This window comes from Mauremys reevesii, linkage group 1 (genome assembly GCF_016161935.1).
Source record: "Mauremys reevesii isolate NIE-2019 linkage group 1, ASM1616193v1, whole genome shotgun sequence".
NCBI lineage: Eukaryota > Metazoa > Chordata > Testudines > Geoemydidae > Mauremys > Mauremys reevesii.
In genome coordinates this window covers 289,594,214-289,613,212 of record NC_052623.1, presented here as the reverse complement: position 1 = coordinate 289,613,212, position 18,999 = coordinate 289,594,214, and the positions used below count along the sequence as shown (strand labels likewise).

The 18,999-nt window shown below is 39.6% G+C and overlaps 1 protein-coding gene across 6 annotated transcripts in view; it reads left to right on the top strand.

The window, feature by feature from the left end:
• The window catches only part of SYT1 (synaptotagmin 1), a 510,654-nt gene that overhangs the window by 188,950 nt on the left and 302,705 nt on the right, over positions 1–18,999 (top strand). For 5 of the 6 annotated variants that reach the window (XM_039507883.1, XM_039507853.1, XM_039507863.1 and 2 more), the window contains one exon: positions 3,917–3,972. The exons of the other annotated variant lie outside the window; for it this stretch is intronic. The gene's annotated coding sequence lies outside the window, so the exon portion shown is untranslated. The remainder of the gene's footprint in view (positions 1–3,916; positions 3,973–18,999) is intronic. 6 annotated transcript variants of the gene reach the window in all.

Below are 18,999 nucleotides of genomic sequence, written 5' to 3'. Positions count from 1 at the left end.
ATTCTGGCTCCATTGAACTCCCCTTGCCAATGTATTAAGATTTCATATCGACATACTTGGCATATTGGACTAGGTTTATTTTAGGGGTCCCTAAAAAGGTTTATTTTGATCCCCTTACTTAATGGAACTGTTCTCATAGTAGGGTACTATTCTGTGTAACTAGGGGTGGAGGAGTTAAAATGAGACCCAAAATGGCTTTATTTTGTTGGGTGAGTAATCATGAGTAAATGAAATAGACGTTGCAGGTTATTTACGTGACTGGTTAGTGCCCTGAAGTATCTTTTGTAGACACCATATGTAAAATATAGATTATGCTTCAAACAGATATTGTAAAATGCAGCCAAGCATATCTAAATGTATTTTATTCTGTGGGTATTTCTAATGGCTTTCATTAGAAAACTGTTTCCTTTCAAATACCATTGAAATGAAACCAAATTGTGCAAGAGACTAGTAATGTGACAGATGCTACATCTGTAGCTTTGGAAATGTAGTTGTCACTACAGGGGATCTTTCGCATTGAAGACCCACAGGAGCCCATAACTAAAGCTGAGTAAATTAATCTTCCAGCACATCTCATCAAAAATATTCTGTTTAATAGTAAGCAATAGAAGCACAGATGAACTCCCATTGTAGAGACATTTTTATCTTCCTTTTACAGTATGTATTTTTTATTTCTTTTGTATCTCTATTGTATTTCTGAACTCTAATAGTAACTTTGAGAAGAATTTCAGTATTTAGTCTATGCAAAGCTTTCTGGTCATTGTGCTATGATTTTTTTTTTAAATTATTTATTTAAGGCTGTTAATATGTCACAAACTGTAGCCTAACCTGTGTACCATTATTACCTTGAGGAACACTCCCTCTGTTAATACCAAGGAAGGTAGACAGGCTCTCTTTATTTTTCACTTAATAAACCACCTGACATGATCATGATGTTGCATAATTTTGTTTCACTTTTTTTGTCTTCTCTGGGGCAGGGACTATATTTTTATTCAGTCCTTTTCGATTAATACTCAAGTAGGGATCTATATTTTCATAACTTTCTCTGGCATTCTTTGTCTTTATGGTAAAAAGAAATAGTTTTCATCTGAGACACATAGTGATAATATGACACAGCTTGACACAGACAGCTTGTATAAACAGAGTAAGACTGAGACAGTATACAACAGCGCAGGTGTGACTGTGTGTTAATTTGTCTGAGGCCCGATAGTTCTATCTGTTTTAATACTAAATGTACAGATGGGTCTGAACCCCAGGATCAGGTTTGGATCCAAATTTCTAGCTGAAGCATATTTTTGTAATGAACCAAATGTGAATATGCTACAATTTGGGAAGGTTCAGATTTGGGTCTGAATTTCAAATTCCCAAATTTTGGAGCATTTGAACCAAAGTTTGATCTAGAGCAGGGGTGGGCAAACTTTTTGGCCCGAGAGTCACATCTGGGTGGGGAAATTGCATGCAGAGCCATGAATGTAGGGCTGGGGCAGGGGGTTTGGGTGCAGGAGGGGGGCAGGGTGTGCAAGGGGGCTCAGGGCAGGGAGTTGGGGTGCGGCAGGGATTCGAAGTGCAGGCTCCGGCCCAGCGCTGCTTACCTGGAGTGGCTCTGGGGTGGCAGCAGCACGCAGTGGGGCTAAGACAGGCTTCCTGGAGCCCCTGAGGGGGGGGGACAGAGGGATCCGCATGCTGACCTCCCCTGCGGGTACCTCCCCTGAAGCTCCCATTGGCTGCAGTTCCCCATTCCTGGCCAATGGGAGCTGCTGGGGGCGGTGACTGGAGACAAGGGCCACGCACAGAGCCCTCTTCCCCAGGGGCTGCAGGGACATGGTGCCGGAAGCAGCAGTGCGGGGTCCACAGCACCACAGCGTGGCAATCCTGCGGCCCAGATCCAAAGCCCTAATGCCCACCCCTGATCTAGACGTTTGGTTCAGCCCACTGTAGAAGTAAGAAGCTTGCATCCAGGAATTTGGATTAGGCCCAACAATGGCAGAATCAACAGAATTTATATTGTATCTAAGAATGAGCAAAGTCATTGTTCTATATACATGCATGCGATTACTCACAGCTGAACTGAAAAATCTGGAGAGGATATTAGTTCATCCCACAGCTATGTGTTGCTAGATTATTCTAAACTTAATCTCTTCTTTTTGAAATAATGGTCTTCTGTAATCCTGCCAGTCAATTTTCTATTACTTCATTGCTCCAGAACTCTTTGTCATTTTGTCATACCAGCGACTCTGCTAGATGGAGGAGCTAGAACATATAGTTTTGAAAAAGTTTAAAAATTAATGTTCTATCCCAAGGGCTGCAAAATAATGTTGTTGTTTTTTTCAATATAATGGAATATGTAACCCATCCAACTCTATTGTCCAGCAGGTGTCTCTAGCTGTGACATGTGAAAGGATGATTTTTGGGGCACCACAGTGACTGGAAGAACAGCACAGGAGCTAAAATTAATGCTTTAATAAAAAAAAAGGAGGGAAGCAGATTTAGAATAATTTACAAGCTGAGTCATTTGCTAATTGTGTCATAAAACATAGTTGCAGGGTAAACTAATTTGGAGTAGGATGGTGGAGGGAATAACAAATTATCTTTTTAAAAAATGTGATAAGGATTGATATGAAATGGTTTAAAGGTTTTCGAAGAGCCCAGCCCTAGATACTGCCAGTGCCATTCTTCTGTAGAAACGTTGAGGTAAAAGTGCATTTACCTCTCTTTGTAACCCTCCACCTGGCTTTCTAGTCTCCACTGCATCAAACAAATTGCTCATCTTCACTTTTAAGTTCCTTCAAAGATTCGCCCTTCCCTCCATTTAACTCTTATATCCTAGCAACCATCGAGTTCTGCCAATGATGTCTGCCTTTGCCCAGTAGTCCAAATTTCCCTCAAACACCTTCCTGTTTTCACCATGCTGCCTTTATGCATGGGAATTGCTCCTTGTAACAAACTGTGAAGTCACTATGTTACACGCCTCCAAATCCAGCTCTAAAACTCATCTCTGCTGTGATGCCTATAAAACACCCGACAATGGTGAGGTAGCTGGTATGCTGTGATCACTGCTTATCATATAACTGACTGCATGACAAGGTGGAGTGAGGCATGAGGCACCCCTGCAGCATTTTCCCCACTCTTCCTCTGGCAGGGGAGGGAGAAGGCTGTGGCAGTAACAGGGAAGAAATAGTGTATGTCCCCACCCTCTTCACTTTCATGGGGACCCTGTTTAAGAATTAATACAACCAGAATGTGAAATTTAAGTGGAGGATTTCAGGGGGCATTGCCCCTAGGTGAAGGCCTGTCAGTATAAGACTTGAGGAGAGCCTCTGGAGTGCCTCAGAGGCCCAGATTTCAGAAGGTATTGGACAATCCAAGGGTTCGGGGTGGGGGCCAAACTCTCTGCTTCTCCTGCAGGGTACAAGAGTCAAAACCACTGGGTTCAAAGGAATCTTTGGAAAGGGAACCTTGAAGATTTTCCTCCCACAGTAAACCTGGGCTGTAAATCTTAGGCTACGTCTACATTGTAAATGAAGCTGTGAATGTAGCATGGGTAGGAATACCCACGATAGCTTTGATTGAGCTGGTCTGGGTAACAGTGATAGTAAAGATGTGGTGATGGGGGTTAGTTGCCTCACTACAAGCCCATTCGGGATTCTGTGTATGTTCTCTGGTTGCTGGCCCACACCAGGATCTGTACTCCCTTGTCTTCACTGCTATTGTTAAAGCTAGTGAAATTAGTACCAGCTCTAGCTAAATTCAAACTAGTGTTGGTAGCCTACCTGGTTTGCAATGACACCTGCATTTGTGGTGTAGACGTACCCTTTGAGCATACACAAGTTAACTAAAAAGGCAAAACTGTGGCATGAAGTAATCGACCTGATTTGTTTTATGCATATGAAAAATCAAATTAATGTTTTTCTTACAGAAACCTGGAATCCTGAACAAAGAAAATATTTGGTCACAGAATCTGTATTCTGAACAGTAAGTAGTTTGATTACACACTAGAAAGATGAACATTGTTTGTTTGTTTTTTAACCCTACTGTAGGTAACTTTCCACATTTGCCTTTCTTCTACCTGTGTAAGAAATTTAGTGTAGTAAGCAATTTCTGCCTTCTCTGAAAACTCAATTTCATTTCACTGGAGTGGATTTTTATTAATTTACCCTATAATCCTCTTAGATAAGATCATGATAATCCATGCAATGTATCTTTGGGTCAGTACATAGTGAAAATATTGGTGTTGCTTTTACTTTTTTTTGTTTTGTTAACAAAAGTGCATTGTTGTAATACTGGAAGTTAGCAAAGTAATAAAGAATAAACTAAAATTGGTCAAATCTGGGATTCTATGTAGTTTAGTGATAAAACAATAGCTGGCTCTTGGGTTTGAGATATACAATACATTCAATGTGGACAGGGTGGGGAGAGAATTCTGTGTGCTCATGTTATCTATTTAATCGTTAGTTCAGAATCACAAAGTGCTAACATAGTCACCTACAAGCTTAAAACATACAGCTGTTCTGTAAAGATTAGTCTTTGATTTCTACTGCTTCATGATGCATCAGGAAATTAAAATTGTCTGCAGAGATCAGACAATGAACCATGATGTCTGTGTTGTGAATAATATTGGTATCTTCTTTTAAAAGAATTTTTCAGGTTGGTGATGAAGTTCAAATTGTGGCCTGAAAAAAATGCAGACAGTGTTTTTATTTCCAATCCTCAATAGTATTCTTTGCAGAAAGTAGCAAAAGGTATATTAGTCCTGTATCTTTGGGTATCAGAAGTGACGACTCTCTGATAATCAGCATAAATAAATGTGTTTAAAGCATTTCTATTTACAGTTCAATCCAAAGAGCTGCTGTGCATTATGCACTAGTAGAGGCTGCCTCTTTGTGGCAGAATATTGTGGGCAACGTGTATTGTACATAAGACATATACTATTTTTTACTATGCTTTGTAAATATATGTATAGTGGAAATGAGAGCCTTTTCATGGCCATATTTGAAATATCTATTCAGATAACTAGTTTGTTGTATAATCCTAAATAGAATAGAATAGAATCACATATTGTTAAGACTCTTCAGCAACATAGTGTGGCCAATATACTTTGGCTGCATAGAAGATCCATGGGGGGGCCCATGGGGGAATTTATATATGTAATTTTTAAAAGCCAGAATACAGCCCTTGATCTCTGTATGTACCCAGGTTCAGTGAATGGTTTTAAGATTCCGTTAATCACTGACATCATGAAAGGAATTGTGTGACATTCTGTTAATGCTGATTCAAGTGGTACGCTTCTTTGAAAACCTTAAGCTCTACCTTTGCTGTTGTTCATATAGCACCCAAAAGTAGGCACTTTACCAGCATAAAGTGAATGCATGCCCTATGCAGCTTATCTAAAAAGAAAGCAACATTTTTTAAATGTTTTATCCATCAACCAGTATAATGATTGCAACCAACCCTGAGCTCTTATTTCCCATTTTTAACTATACTAAATATATTTTTATTATTGCAAAATGTTTAATATTTTACACTTTGTTCATTCCCTGCAACTTTTGTCCATTCACCCCAAACTTTACCCCTTCCTGCAATTGTTTTTCCCCATTTCCTACTGATCGTAACCCCATCCACTCCTCCTCCCCACCATAACAACCCCTAACCTCACTTAGTTTCTCACCAAACACTCCCACCCAAAAATCACCCTTTCTTCCTCTTCACAGATTTGGCTTTTAGTACGTTTCAGGTTAAAATATTACAGTATACAAATCAGCCACTATGGATAAAATTGAAATTACAAGCTAAACTAGTGTCCTAAAATAGGCAAAATGTTTAATTTCTAAGTGTAGTATGGGATAGAGGTCATGTGTGTCAAGGCAACCTGATAATGCAGTGAATAGATTCTCACACATATATCTAAGGAAATTGAGAGGGATTGCAAAACATGAAATATGGATGAGCTGTTGCAATTTGTATTTGAAGTTAGACCTGCAAAAGGATAGCTTTTTGACATTGGAAAAAGGTGCAAATAAATCAATTATAATTTTGCCTCAAATGTTTAGGTTCTAGCAGCAGATCATTGATGGAGGTGTACATGGATTGTAGCAACTCCCCAGTATTTTGTATTGCATTAATGGTTTATGCATTACAAGAAATTTCATGAACCGCTATATTTCTGTCTATAGAAGGTGAATTTCTCTATCCTCCCTACACATTCACATACTCTCACAAGTCCTCCTCACTTGTCTTCCTCCGCTAACTGGCCAGAACTTTTAAAATAAAACAGCTGTTTCAAACGAGTGTGGATTTATTTGTGTATATGGAGAATAAATTAATCAACTTTCACTGGTGCTCCATCACATTCAGCTTCCTTCCCTCCCTCTGGCAGAATAGGATGATGGAACCTTTTCAGAGTATTCATTACTTAATTTATCAGTCATGGTATTATGGTTATAGAATATAAATGCCCTATCCATAAATATATAATTACAGAAATGGAAAAATACAGTGATTATTTAACATTTGTAATACATAATTTATTTAATATCCTCTTTGGAGTATATATTAGAAATTAAAATAAACATAGAAATTTATTTTTATCTTACACCCATCATCTGCAATAAGTCACATTACTAACTCGATCAGGCTATACATCCAATCATGTAGAGTACATTCAACTCACATTGGCTTTTTACCATTCAACTTAATATTTTTTACATGAATTGTACATTCCTTATGCACTAGTATTCCTTATACATTCATTTGACCTGGGATAATAAATTTTATATTACCATTTTAAAGTATTTTTATTTCTCAACCATTTCTCGGAATGAAAATCCTGAAATGTCTAGAGTTAGTATAAAAATACAGACCTTATCTCAAAAATAGGACAAATATAATGAATATTGCATTAAATGCTCACCTTGTTTAGCTATAAAATTTGACATTTTGAATTATGTTGATGTGTTATTTTATAGTGTGCTTACAGGTGCCCAGAAAATGAACAGAAGACAGACTTCTTCAGATATTCAGCCTAATACCCCAGTTCAGGAAAACACTTAAGGATATGCTTAATTTTAGGCAAATAATTACATCCCAAAGTTCAGAGAGTAGCCATGTTAGTTTGTATCCACAAAAACAACAAGGAGTCCGGTGGCACCTTAAAGACTAACAGGTTTATTTGGGCATAAGCTTTTGTGGATAAAAACCCCCACTTCTTCAGATGCACCCTCGTTGTTTTTATCCCAAAGTTAAGGACTTGCTGAAGTACTGTCCTGAATAGGGATACTTTCCTAATTCCCATTATCTTCAGTGGCCTTTGGGTCAGGCCCCAAACTCACAAATGGATCTGCATGAGCATATCCCTGTGTTTACATGGAGCTCTGTTGACTCCAACACCAGTGCCCATTCTATCTGTGTACATATGATTGCAATATTAGGGACTTGATGACAAACCATTGAAGATATAATACACACCATCAAGGTGGATGAGCAAAGAAAATCACAGGTTATGCATATACAATTATGCACTCACTTTGTTTAGGCAGGCATATGTCTAGTCTATGTGTCTCTGATGGGTTTCCTTTGTTGTTAATAATTACACTGCTGCTTACACTTTAGGAGTGACTCAAGCAAGGTCACGATGTAGACTTGTTGAGTACATTTGCAATAACGTGAATAGTATCTTCCAAATCTATAAAGCTCTGATTAATAAAAACATTCTTATTCAAGACAGTACTTAAGCACGTACTTAAATTAAGCACGTGCTTAAGTTGCATGCAGGTTAATTGTCCCATTATGTTTAAAAAATTGCCATCCCATATCATTATTACATCTTTGTCTGCTTGCTATAGAACTAGTGATAACGAAGGGGCTGACTTACCTCCCATCTTCCTATTGACTTTAATAGAAGTTCCTAGAGCTCTGCTCATTTCTGTTTATTTTAATGAGAGTTCATGCAAAGACAGAAAAGGATCACGGAAGGGGCAGTCATCTTAGCTTTGGCTTAAAAAGCTTAGAAACCAAAGTTAGTGGGGGAAGGGGCGGATGCAAACTATTCTGTGATTTTTAACTTTTACCATCTTCATTTAAAATGCAGCAGCTCTTGTCATTTGGCTTTGATATTTTAAAAGTTCAGAATCGTGCGGCTGTGGAGGAAGAAAATAATCTTGCAATATGTGTACCACAAGCGGTGTTCATCATCCTTCTGCATTTAACTGCAATCAAATTTCATCTGTCACTACACATATTTTGGTTTATCATGTAATTGACAGCTTTGATGGTTTTTAATGGCTGTCTGGTTAATGACAGGTTTTTTTCCATTATTTATGCATAATAAAGACAAATTCATGTAATGTAATATAAATTAGGAGACTGCTCAAATCAACAGTCAGTGCAAGAGGAGCCTGGTAGAACTATAGTCTGCTACAATGAGATGAGAGTGGACTTATTCTATTGAAAATAATTGCATGGGCAGTTTCACTCCATTAATTCTAGAAGAATTGAATTCATGTTTTGCTTATTAGCTCACAAATACCCAGAATTATAGTGTGTTGTTTACTCTAACTTCTGTTCTGAAGCTACCATAGTATAGAACATTAATGTATTGTAATATCCAAATAAACAGAACCTATGAGAAGCAGGTATTTTGATTTTGAAACGGTCAATTTTGTATAAGATGGATTTATAAAGATTTGAAAAGAAATAAGTCAGTGCTTTCTGAATCTTTCATGGCAATCAGGATAATGTTATGTTTCATTAAAATAATATACATGCTTTAAAATCTAGAAGCAGCATGCAGTCACCCTCATTCCCCATGCTTCTAGTTTTCTGATTGCCCATCAAGACTTGTGTACATATACCACAGCTATGGATAAAATAATTCATTCTAACGTTCACACTCCTGACTTACTCCATAGTGTTCTCACATAAATTGATTTTACGTAATTTCTATGAAAGTCCAGACTTTTTGTTACTGCAGGGTATAGCATTTGCACAGAATAGTACGATTTATTTGTTTTTTCCTCTCTTGTTGTTGTCTTCTAAGAACTGGTGAAAGCAGTACATTCTTTGTGACTTGCCTGCTCATGAATTCTTATGCACAAAAACTATTTTCCTTCCCCCATCACTTATCTGTATCTGATATTAGGGCTACAACATTACATTTTCAGCTGAGAAACCTCAGACATAGATTTAGATTCTGTAGTGTTTTGAGATATACTAGTTATGCAACCTAATTTTGCAAAATGGCTGTCTACATACTTCCTTGGGGCTTCAGTTTAGTTGTCGTCTATCATTTTAGCACCTTGATTGATTATTCTCTGCTATTTAATTTATCTTCTGCTTCTTAGCTTTTTCTTCAGTTGGCAAACACATACTTTTCTAGACACATTTTTAAATGCAGTGCTTGCCAAGTGCCCTAGAAGCCACTTCCCCCCCCCCCCTGAGAATTTAGCCATTAAAACAAATGACGGGCTGAGAATATTTTTGTCAATTGTCCATAGACTATGAAATCATTGGTTGTGAAATTTTCTATTATAAATCCAATTTTTCCAGGGTTTTCAACTCCACTGTGTAAGTTAATTCTGACATATAAGGATGCAGCCCTGAAACTGTGTGGGGGTGAGGTGTGTGTGTGTGTGTTGCCCTCTGCCCTGCAAATAAAAGGAGCAGCTTCTTAAAAATTATGGGCCAAATTCAGCATTGATGTTTCTCTGTCAGCTTCAGTTGAATTACCCGAGGTACACCAGTGGAATTTCACCTGCTTTAGACTCATTTACTCATAAACTTTAAGGTCAGAAGCGACAATCGTGCTCATCTAGTCTGACCTCCTGCACATTGTAATAGACCCCTAACCTCTGACTGAGTTATTGAAGTCCTCAAATATTGATTTAAAGATTTTATACCCTATAACTGCAAATTTACTGGCTTAATATGCTTCTTTGTAATTCACAGAATATTTTCACTTTAAAATAGAAAAGTAAGCACATGGTAAGTGTGTTGGTTTACTAACTTTTGACATTTTGAAATATGAAATAATCAACACACTACTGTGACTTTAAATTAGGTTACTACACACACTCCTGGGAACATTTTTCCATTTTAAAAAAAATCAGGATTTTTTGCATGAAGATTTAGTGTGTATGTACATTTGGCAGCAGGAGTGACATGACTGACCACAACATTTCCAAGGAAGCTACTGCAGTTTATTGGGTCTGTGATCCATGAATCAAGAAGCTTGTACTTTGAATTTCTTTGCTTTCCTTGTTTTGTGTAGACTTTAAGGCCCAAAAGGACAATTGTGATCACCTGGTCTGAACTTCAGCACATTGCAGGCTACAGAACCTCACCTACCCACTCCTGCAATAGAGCTATAACCTCTGGCTGAGTTACTGCAGCCCTCAAATCATGATTTAAAGACATCAAGTTAAAAAAAAATACACCATGTACTCTAGTTTAAACCAGCAAATGAGCCATGCCCCACACTACAGAGGAAGCCCCCACCCCCCAAAAAACCAACAAAAAACAAAACAAAACATGGTCTTTGCCAATCTGACCTGGGGGAAGATTTCTTCCTGACCCCAAATATGACAATCAGTTAGATTCACCAGCCAGACACCTGGAAAAGAATTCTCTGTAGTAACTCAGAGCCCTCCCCATCTCTGGCCCTTGGAAATATTTTACTCCTGGGGGAATTTTGTGCCTCTGCACATGTCCAGAAAACAGAGGTGAGGCATTGAGGGGGGGCACACTGGGTGATGTGCCACTGCCCTACCCCCTGCACACCATTTCTGCGAGTGCAGGGCTACCCAGTTGAAAGAGGGTGCCCCTTGCTGACTCTGCAGCTGGATACCGCCTCCTGGGTTCTTGTGTTGGTTGTGCTCTCTTTCTGTGTGCTGGGAGCCATCCTGTTTTCTGTACAACAATGAGTGCCCACACCCAGCCCCCCCACCCCCGCTGAGCCCCAACCACCCTCACCTTGACCCTCCCCCGCACAGTCAGAACCACCCAATGAGCCCCTGTGCATCCAAATTCCTCACTGAGCTGCCCACACCCAGATTGCCCCAACACAGAACACTCTTGCCCCCCATATGCTTGGATCCTGCTGAGCTCAGCCTGCCTGCCCACACCTGGTATGTCTATTGCAGAGGAGTAGGGTGCCAAAGTGTTTCTAGGGCAGGCCTGGCCCTTGCACTGTGTCAGGGCCAGCTGCAGCCTCCCTGCTCAGTCTGTGGCCCAGGGGAAGGGGGCGGGGGGTGAAGAGGGCTGCAAGGTGAGCTCCCACCTCTTTGCAGCCAGTCACCTGAGCTGGAGACTCCACATTTACTTATTGACAAATAAAATTTGCAGAATTTTGCAGACTTTTAAAATATTGTTTGATTTTTTTTAATTTTTTTTTTGCGCAGAATTCCCTCAGGAATAATATTTGCTACTAGCAGTTGTATATGGGCCATTAGATAGATAATGTTGTAGATAATCTCATCATACTATTTCCTCCATAAATTAATCAAACTCAGTCTGGAAACCACTTAGATTTTTTGCCTCCACTAATCCTTCTGGGAGGCTGTCCCAGAGCTTCACACTCCTCTGATGGTTAGAAATCTTCTTCTAATTTCAAGCCTAAACTTGTCAATGGCCAGTTTTATATCCATTTGTTCTTGGGCCAACATTGGCACTTAATTTAAATAATTCCTCTCTTCCTGGTGTTTAACCCTTCTGATGGATGTATAGAGAGCAAACATATCTCCTCTCAGCCTGTCTTTGATTAGGCTAAACAAGCCAAGCTCCTTAAGTCTCCTCTTGCAAGATAGGTTCTCTATTTCTCTGATCATTCTAGTAACCCTTCTCTGCGCCAGTTCTGGTTTGAATTCATCTTTCTTAAACATGGGAGACCTGAATTGCACACAGTATTCCAGATGAACTCTCACCAGTGCCTTGTATAATGGTACTAACACTTCCCTATCTCTACTAAAAATACCTCACCTGATGCATCCTAAGATTGCATTAGCCTTTTTCACGACCACATCACACTGGCAGCTCACAGTCATCCTGTGATCGACCAAAACACCAAGAAACACTGAGAAATCTCCTCCTCTGTTGCTTGCAACTCATGAATCCCCAGCTTATAGCAAAAAATTTTGTGCATGACCCTGCACTTTATTAAATTTCATCCCATTTTTTTTTACTCCAGTTTTCAAGATCATCCAGATCTTCTTGTATGATATTCCAGTCCTCCTCCTCATTGGCGATACCTCCCAACTTTATGTCATCTGCAAATTTTATTAGTATGCGCTCACTTTTTGTGCCAAGGTCATTAATGAAAATGTTAAATAAGATTGGACCCAAGACTGATCTCTGAGGAACTCCACTAGTAACCTCCCACCAGCCTGACAGTTCACCTTTCAGTGTGGCCTGTTGTATTCTCCCCTTTAACCATTCCCTACCCATCTTTCAATTCTTGTATTGATCCCCATCTTCTACAATTCCCTAATAATTTCCCATGTAGAAATGTATCAAATGCCTTACTGAAATCCAGGTAGGTTAGATCTACTACATTTCCTCGGTATAAAAAAATCAGTCATCCTCTCAAAGAAAGAGATCAGGTTGGTCTGGCACAATCTACCTTTTGTAAAACCATTTTATCCCATTTACCTGTATGTCCTTAACTGCTTTCTCTTTCAAAATGTGTTCCAAGACCTTGGGGTCAAACTAACAAGGCTGTAGTGTCCTGAATCACGTTTTTCCCCTTTCTTAAAAATAGGCAGTTCTCCAGTCATAGGGTACAACTCCCAAGTTTACAGATTCATTATAAATTCTTTGCTCTTGAATTTGCAATTTCATGTGCCAGTTCCTGTAATATTCTTGGATAGAGACTATCTGGCCCCCCAATCTGGTCCCATTAAACTGTTTGAGTTTGACTTCTACCTGAGAGGTGGTAATTTCTATTCCCATGTCCTCATTTCCATTAGACCCTCTGCCACTACCCCTAAGGTCCTTGTTACCTTTTTAAAAACTGAGGAAAAATATTTGTTTAGAAATTAGACCAGGCCTAGATTATCTTTAATCTCCACCCCATCCTCAGTGTTTAGCAGTTCCACTTCTTCTGTAAGGTGGAAGCTGTAATTTATGTGAAGGATTTTCTTTGGTTGTGGATTGTAGTTAACATTTTGTGGGAAAAAATCTCTGTTCAGAAAAGCTGTTCAAGTCACAAATTATTAGGGTTTTTTTACTATCTCAGCATAGTTCCAACTGTGCCATATTCCTGCCTTTAAAACAAGTAAATAAAACATGCACTTTTCCAAGATGCAATCAACAACCTGGCGGGCACATGTCAAAGATAGTGTGATCAGCAGTTGTTTTTCTTTCTTTGGATCAAAGACTGTCCCTTCACATCCTCCCTCATTCAGGGGAAAATCACTTTGGATTTAGATACATATTTATTTAATTACCAGTCAGTAATCGCCAGCCCATATTTCATTAAAATGCTAGAGATAGCAAATGTCACAATCCTGTCATACCTCTTGACATACCTTACTGACTTTGTCTTATGAGACTAGCAGAATTCTCTTTTCTATCGATCCAGATGTTTGACAGTTATGGCACAAGAGGTTTAACTTTGACTTCTCAATGGTATGTTACAAATAACTGCATGTATAATTTAATCTTGCCTGGCTGAGATTGTTCTCCAGTGTGCAGATAATGCTAGCTCATGATATTGAGTCTTTATTGTCTTCTAAAAATAATTTGGTAGTTTTGGGTAAGCTCTGTGTAAAGACTTATTCTTCAGTGCTACTTTTTCTTGTCTTCCTGTTTTTTCTTTCAAAGATTTCCAATGTAGACTTTCATTTTAGGGATTTGTAGCCACCATAAATATCACACTCACCGAGATTTTTGAATCAAATGCTCAGCCGGTACACATTTTTTTTGTACCTAAGGTTAGAGACATTTTGTTCAATTGGCTGAAGATCAAACTGATTTAAATGGGTTCATCCAGAGTGAGAAAAGGTATGTCTGGAACATATTAACATCAAACTTGACCTTCGTCTGTTTTGAGTCAGTGATATGCTGCCAATATTTTAACATTGAGCTTCTTGTAGAGAGAAGGGAGAGAAGGTTGGGAAGCCTAGTCATTCATTTTCTTAGTATACGAATACTTTTTCAGAACCATAACCAATGAAGGATACAACTGTTTTGCAAAATATATTAAATGCACATTGCTAGAGAAGTTTATACTTGATTTCTTAAAAATATTTTGCATTACTGGTGATCTAGCATTGTGTTCATTTTGATTTCTGAGCTGGGGTGAGGGGGATGAAGACCTTGTAAAGGTCTAAGAATTTCTTCCCCCAGGAGTTATTTAAAAAATATCTGATACTTGATGCTGCTGGGGGCATTTTGAATAAAAATAATTTTGCATTGGAGACGTATTTTTCTGTTTTCTCTGAATAATGGGACAGAAATGATTTACTAGCATCCAGAATGAGAGTGAACTCTTTCAGAGGCAAGAAAATCACCTCTCACTTCAATTTGTTGGAGTGTTAACAAGCAGCTCCCACAACTCCAAGTGCAATACAGCACTGATTTGAGCGGAAGGTAAAAGCTTTCTTAATTACAAGTACATAACATGGTCTAATTTATATATTTTTTTAAAAGGCAAGACAACAGGTGGCTGTAAGCCTAGTCTAAAGCTACATCTTCAATACCATTGTTTATGCATAGGCATTGCTATACAAATGACAAATAAGCCAAGCACGCAAACATCATAAGTCAGGTTGTTGAAAATAATGAGATTGGCTTGAAAATCGTGAAAGTTTTTCAAAGAATAATAGACGTGGGGTTGGGTTTTTTACTTGCCTTCTGGTTTCTGAGTCCTGACACTGCCCTTGGGTCACATTTTCAAACTTTCTTCACAACCGTGAAGGCTAGAATCTTACTACTTTTTTGTCTGAATTGCATGAATCCAGGAGCTGGGGCTTTAGGAATAAAAACAAATATTATTAGACCTGTGATACCATTCAATGAGAGATTTGACAACACTGGGTAAGATCCCTCACTGTTCGCAGGACTCTGTTAATACTATTTATCTTTTCCATACCATGTGAGAAGGATTGCCCAGAATCCTTCTCACATGTAGCAGAGACCATCCCCTGTCATTTAGCAACATAGGAAGGGTCTGGTGGTCTTGACACCTGGGCACTTATTCACATGCCTACATGTTCATGATGGTCTCCAGTTGAGAACATATACTTTAGAGCAAGAGGGTAAGAAAAAGGATAACGTCACTTGGGACGTAGAACCTTAACTATTTTTTTTTTAACAGAATTGTGTTCTGGGCAACACATGATACAGAATATGACTCTTTAATTTGAATCAGACCCAGAACACAAATAGGGTGTTTAAAGGTTTTTAGCAGTAATTTAGGAACCCCGAAAGGTCTATTAAAGTGCAGTTTAAAACTATTAGCTATGCAATTATGAATTTATCCCATAGACCACAACGATTCCTTCTGAGAAGTTATGGTCTGTTGGGCAAATATGTATTTAGGGAGCTTTTAACATGTGAATTACTTCCTAGACTATGTAATTATGTATTTAGACCTTTCAAAAAGTGTATTAATGCCCTTATTTATACAAGGTGTATCGGTTTTGTTCTAAACTGTAAGTAAAGTAGTAAATCTGCAGTAGTTACATTTCAGTTGCAATATCTTTGTCACTTTAATATTTTAAGTGAAATTTCTTCCAGGTCATTGATAACAATGTTAAAAAATGTAAGGCCAAGAACAGATCCATGTGAACTAGAAACAGACCTGTTCAATGGTGATTTCCTGTTTACAGTAATATTTTGAGACCCGTTAGGTAGCCAGCTTTTAATAATATGATGTGTGCCATGTTAATTTTATATCATTGTAGTTTTTTAATCAAGATGTTGTGCAGTACCAAGTCAGTGCCTGACAGAACTCTATGTACATTGCATCAGCACTACAAATTTGGTTGATAAAGGTAATAATCTCATTTTAAAAAAAATGTTAATTTGACAGGATCTATTTTTCATAAACCCATATTGATTGGCATTAACTATTTTATCCTTCCTTAATTCTTTATTAATCAAGTCCCTTATCAGCCACTCCATTATCTTGCCTGGGATACATGTCAGACTGACAGGCCTATAATTACCCGTCATTCTTTTTACCTTACATTTTTCTTGCACTCAACTCTTTGTGGGGTTACAAAGGGAGAATTTCCCTGTACTTCCCCCCACTGGCACATCTTCACAGTGCCAAGTGACAGAGTTGCAGTAAATTGGCATTTTCCTTGTTTTTATAGCCCCTAATTACCATTTGAGACCTACCATATGAGTGGTGCACTAAGACACCACCTGCTTCCCAGGGAACTTACCATGGCTTTTTTGCTTATTCATTTTCAATTGAGTAAAGGGAATCATACTTTGGGATGTTCCCTTCTCCACTTGTTTGTCTCCAGCTCTTTCCTCTTTGAAGAAACACGGAAAGACATTTTTTCTTAAGAATGATTTTTAATATGATCACTATTGTTCCCATGTTCTCTTTCTCCACACCCCATATTTTGGACCCTATGGATTTATTGTATATACATTTTAAGGGGCAGGTAGCACACAAGAGACTTTTTTCATGTAATATTGTGGAGTGGTCTAGAGGAACAAATATAGGATGCAGAGTCAGGAAATCCTGAGTGTTAATACCAGATCTTCCAATAACTTTCTATGTGCCCCTGGGCAACTCACTTAAATGTTCTCTGAGCCAGTCTCCCGACCTTTGAAATAGGGATGATTGTAATTGCATGCTTCCCAGGGGTTTTGTGAGGATAATCCTGCCCGGAAGTCAGTAGGACTTTTGTCATTGACTTAAATGGAAATGGGACTGGGCTTTTAATTAGTTAATGTTTACACAGCACTTTGAATATATAAAAGCTACATAAATGCTAAATGTTATTTATTATTATTAATTCAGACTTTGAAAGCTCCATAAATATCTATTTGCTTGATAGACCATAACTACATAGAAGAAGCTGTTATGGTGAAATATTAGGTTAATGAATTTTCTCTGCGTCTAATTATGTTGAGACCATTTTTATTTAAGCTGTTGTTAACTAGAGAAACCTTTACATTCTTGTTAGTTTTCCTTGATTTCTTGTGGCTTGAAAATAGTTGGTCTAAGTCTGATGAATGCTCAGAATTCAGTTCCATAGTGGGCTTTTAGTCATCAGTATCCTTGTTTTTGTTGTAATGTCAACATGTGAGTCAGGGGGATTGGGAAAAGGGAAGGGAAGAGGAATGTTCTGATATATTATCATCTTGATCTGCTGCAGCCTCTTTCTTTTTTTTTTTCTGCCTACCATTTAGCCCTTACCCTCCCACATTTTTTTCATGCCCTCATCACTCCTTTGAGTTTTACTCATCTTCCCCCTGCAAACAGGGAAGTTTGAGAGTGGGAGAAAAAGATTCCCCTGCTGAATGAACAAGGTGCGAGTTCTAACACTGGGGTTAGTGAGTTTGTTTGGCTGTTTGCATTTTTCTTTCTCTTTCAGGTTATTTCAGTTATTTTCAGTTATTTCAGTTACTGGGTCAGTTAGGATTGTGTGTCTGGGGACTGTTTTGAGCCCTTGTTCCGTGGATCATCCTTGATCATCTTTGATCAGCCTCGTGATCACCCTCCCCTGTGTGATTAATGAGGGAGTAGGGCTGAGAGAAGGCCTTAAGAGCCAGAGGCTAAGCAATCAAGGGGAGCTAGCAAACAGGGGAGTTTGAGAGGGAGTTTGTAGGAGGGAGTTGTAATATAGTCACTATGGTTAGGAAGGGCTGCATTGCCAGTGCCAAGGCTGCTCCTGTTTCCTCCACCTGCACCTGTATCCAGACAGACAACCTAACCATGGGTGCCTCTACCCAGATCCTGGTGTGGATTTGCAGAGACTGTGGCCTGCATTTCCCACTCTCAGAAAGCCAGGCTGGGGGATCATCCAGCGTGAAAGGTGCCTGCTGGTGGAATCTCTCAGGAAGCAGGTGGGAGAGCTACAGGAGGAGGTGTCCAGGCTGAGGAGCATCCGTGCCCATGAGGAATTCCTTGAGAGTATTCACATGGAGACACTCAAGGCTGAGGAAGCTATCCAGCCACAGAGGATTGCTGTCTCACCACCAGAGGAGGAGGATATGGCTCTGTCACAGGGAGGACACTGGCAGATGGTTACTTCTGGCAGCAGGCAGTGCTCCACCCCTTCCACAACCCACCCACCATATCATGTGATGGAAAACTGATATGCTGCCCTGGCAATGAGCGATGCGGAATCACCCCTAGAGGACGAGGAGAAGCCATGTACCCCCAAGGCTGGGAGGATCACAGCCACCACTCCCAGGAGTGGTGATTGGTGACTCTCTTCTGAGGGGGACGGAGGCACCCATCTGTCGCCCTGATATGGCATCCCGGGAAGTATGCTGCCTGCCAGGTACCACTATCCGAGACATTACGGAGGGATTGTCGAGGATCATCCGGCCCTGTGACTACTACCCTTTCCTACTCATCCACGTGGGCACTAATGATAGTGCAAGGCATTACCCTCAGCAGATTAAAAGTGACTACAAGGTTCTGGGAGTAAGAGTGAGGGAGTTGGGAGTGCAGGTGGTGTTCTCTTTGATTCTTCCAGTCCAGGGTAGGGGCCCAAGCAGAGACAGATGCATCCTGGAGGTGAATGCCTGCCTGCGAAGATGGTGTCACCAGGCGGGCTTCGGCTTCCTTGACCATGGGATGCTGTTCCAGGAAGAAGGATTGCTAAGCAGAGATGGGGTCCATCTATTGAGGAAGGGGAAGAGCATAATTGGATACAGACTGGCTAACCTAGTGAGGAGGGCTTTAAACTAGATTTGAAGGGGGCAGGTGACCAAAGCCCATAGGTACCGTAAGTCAAGAACATGGAGACCTGGATGAAGGTTTGGAATTTGGGGGGGGGAGCATGGGCTGTTATAGCAGGGATAAAGAAGAGACAAGCC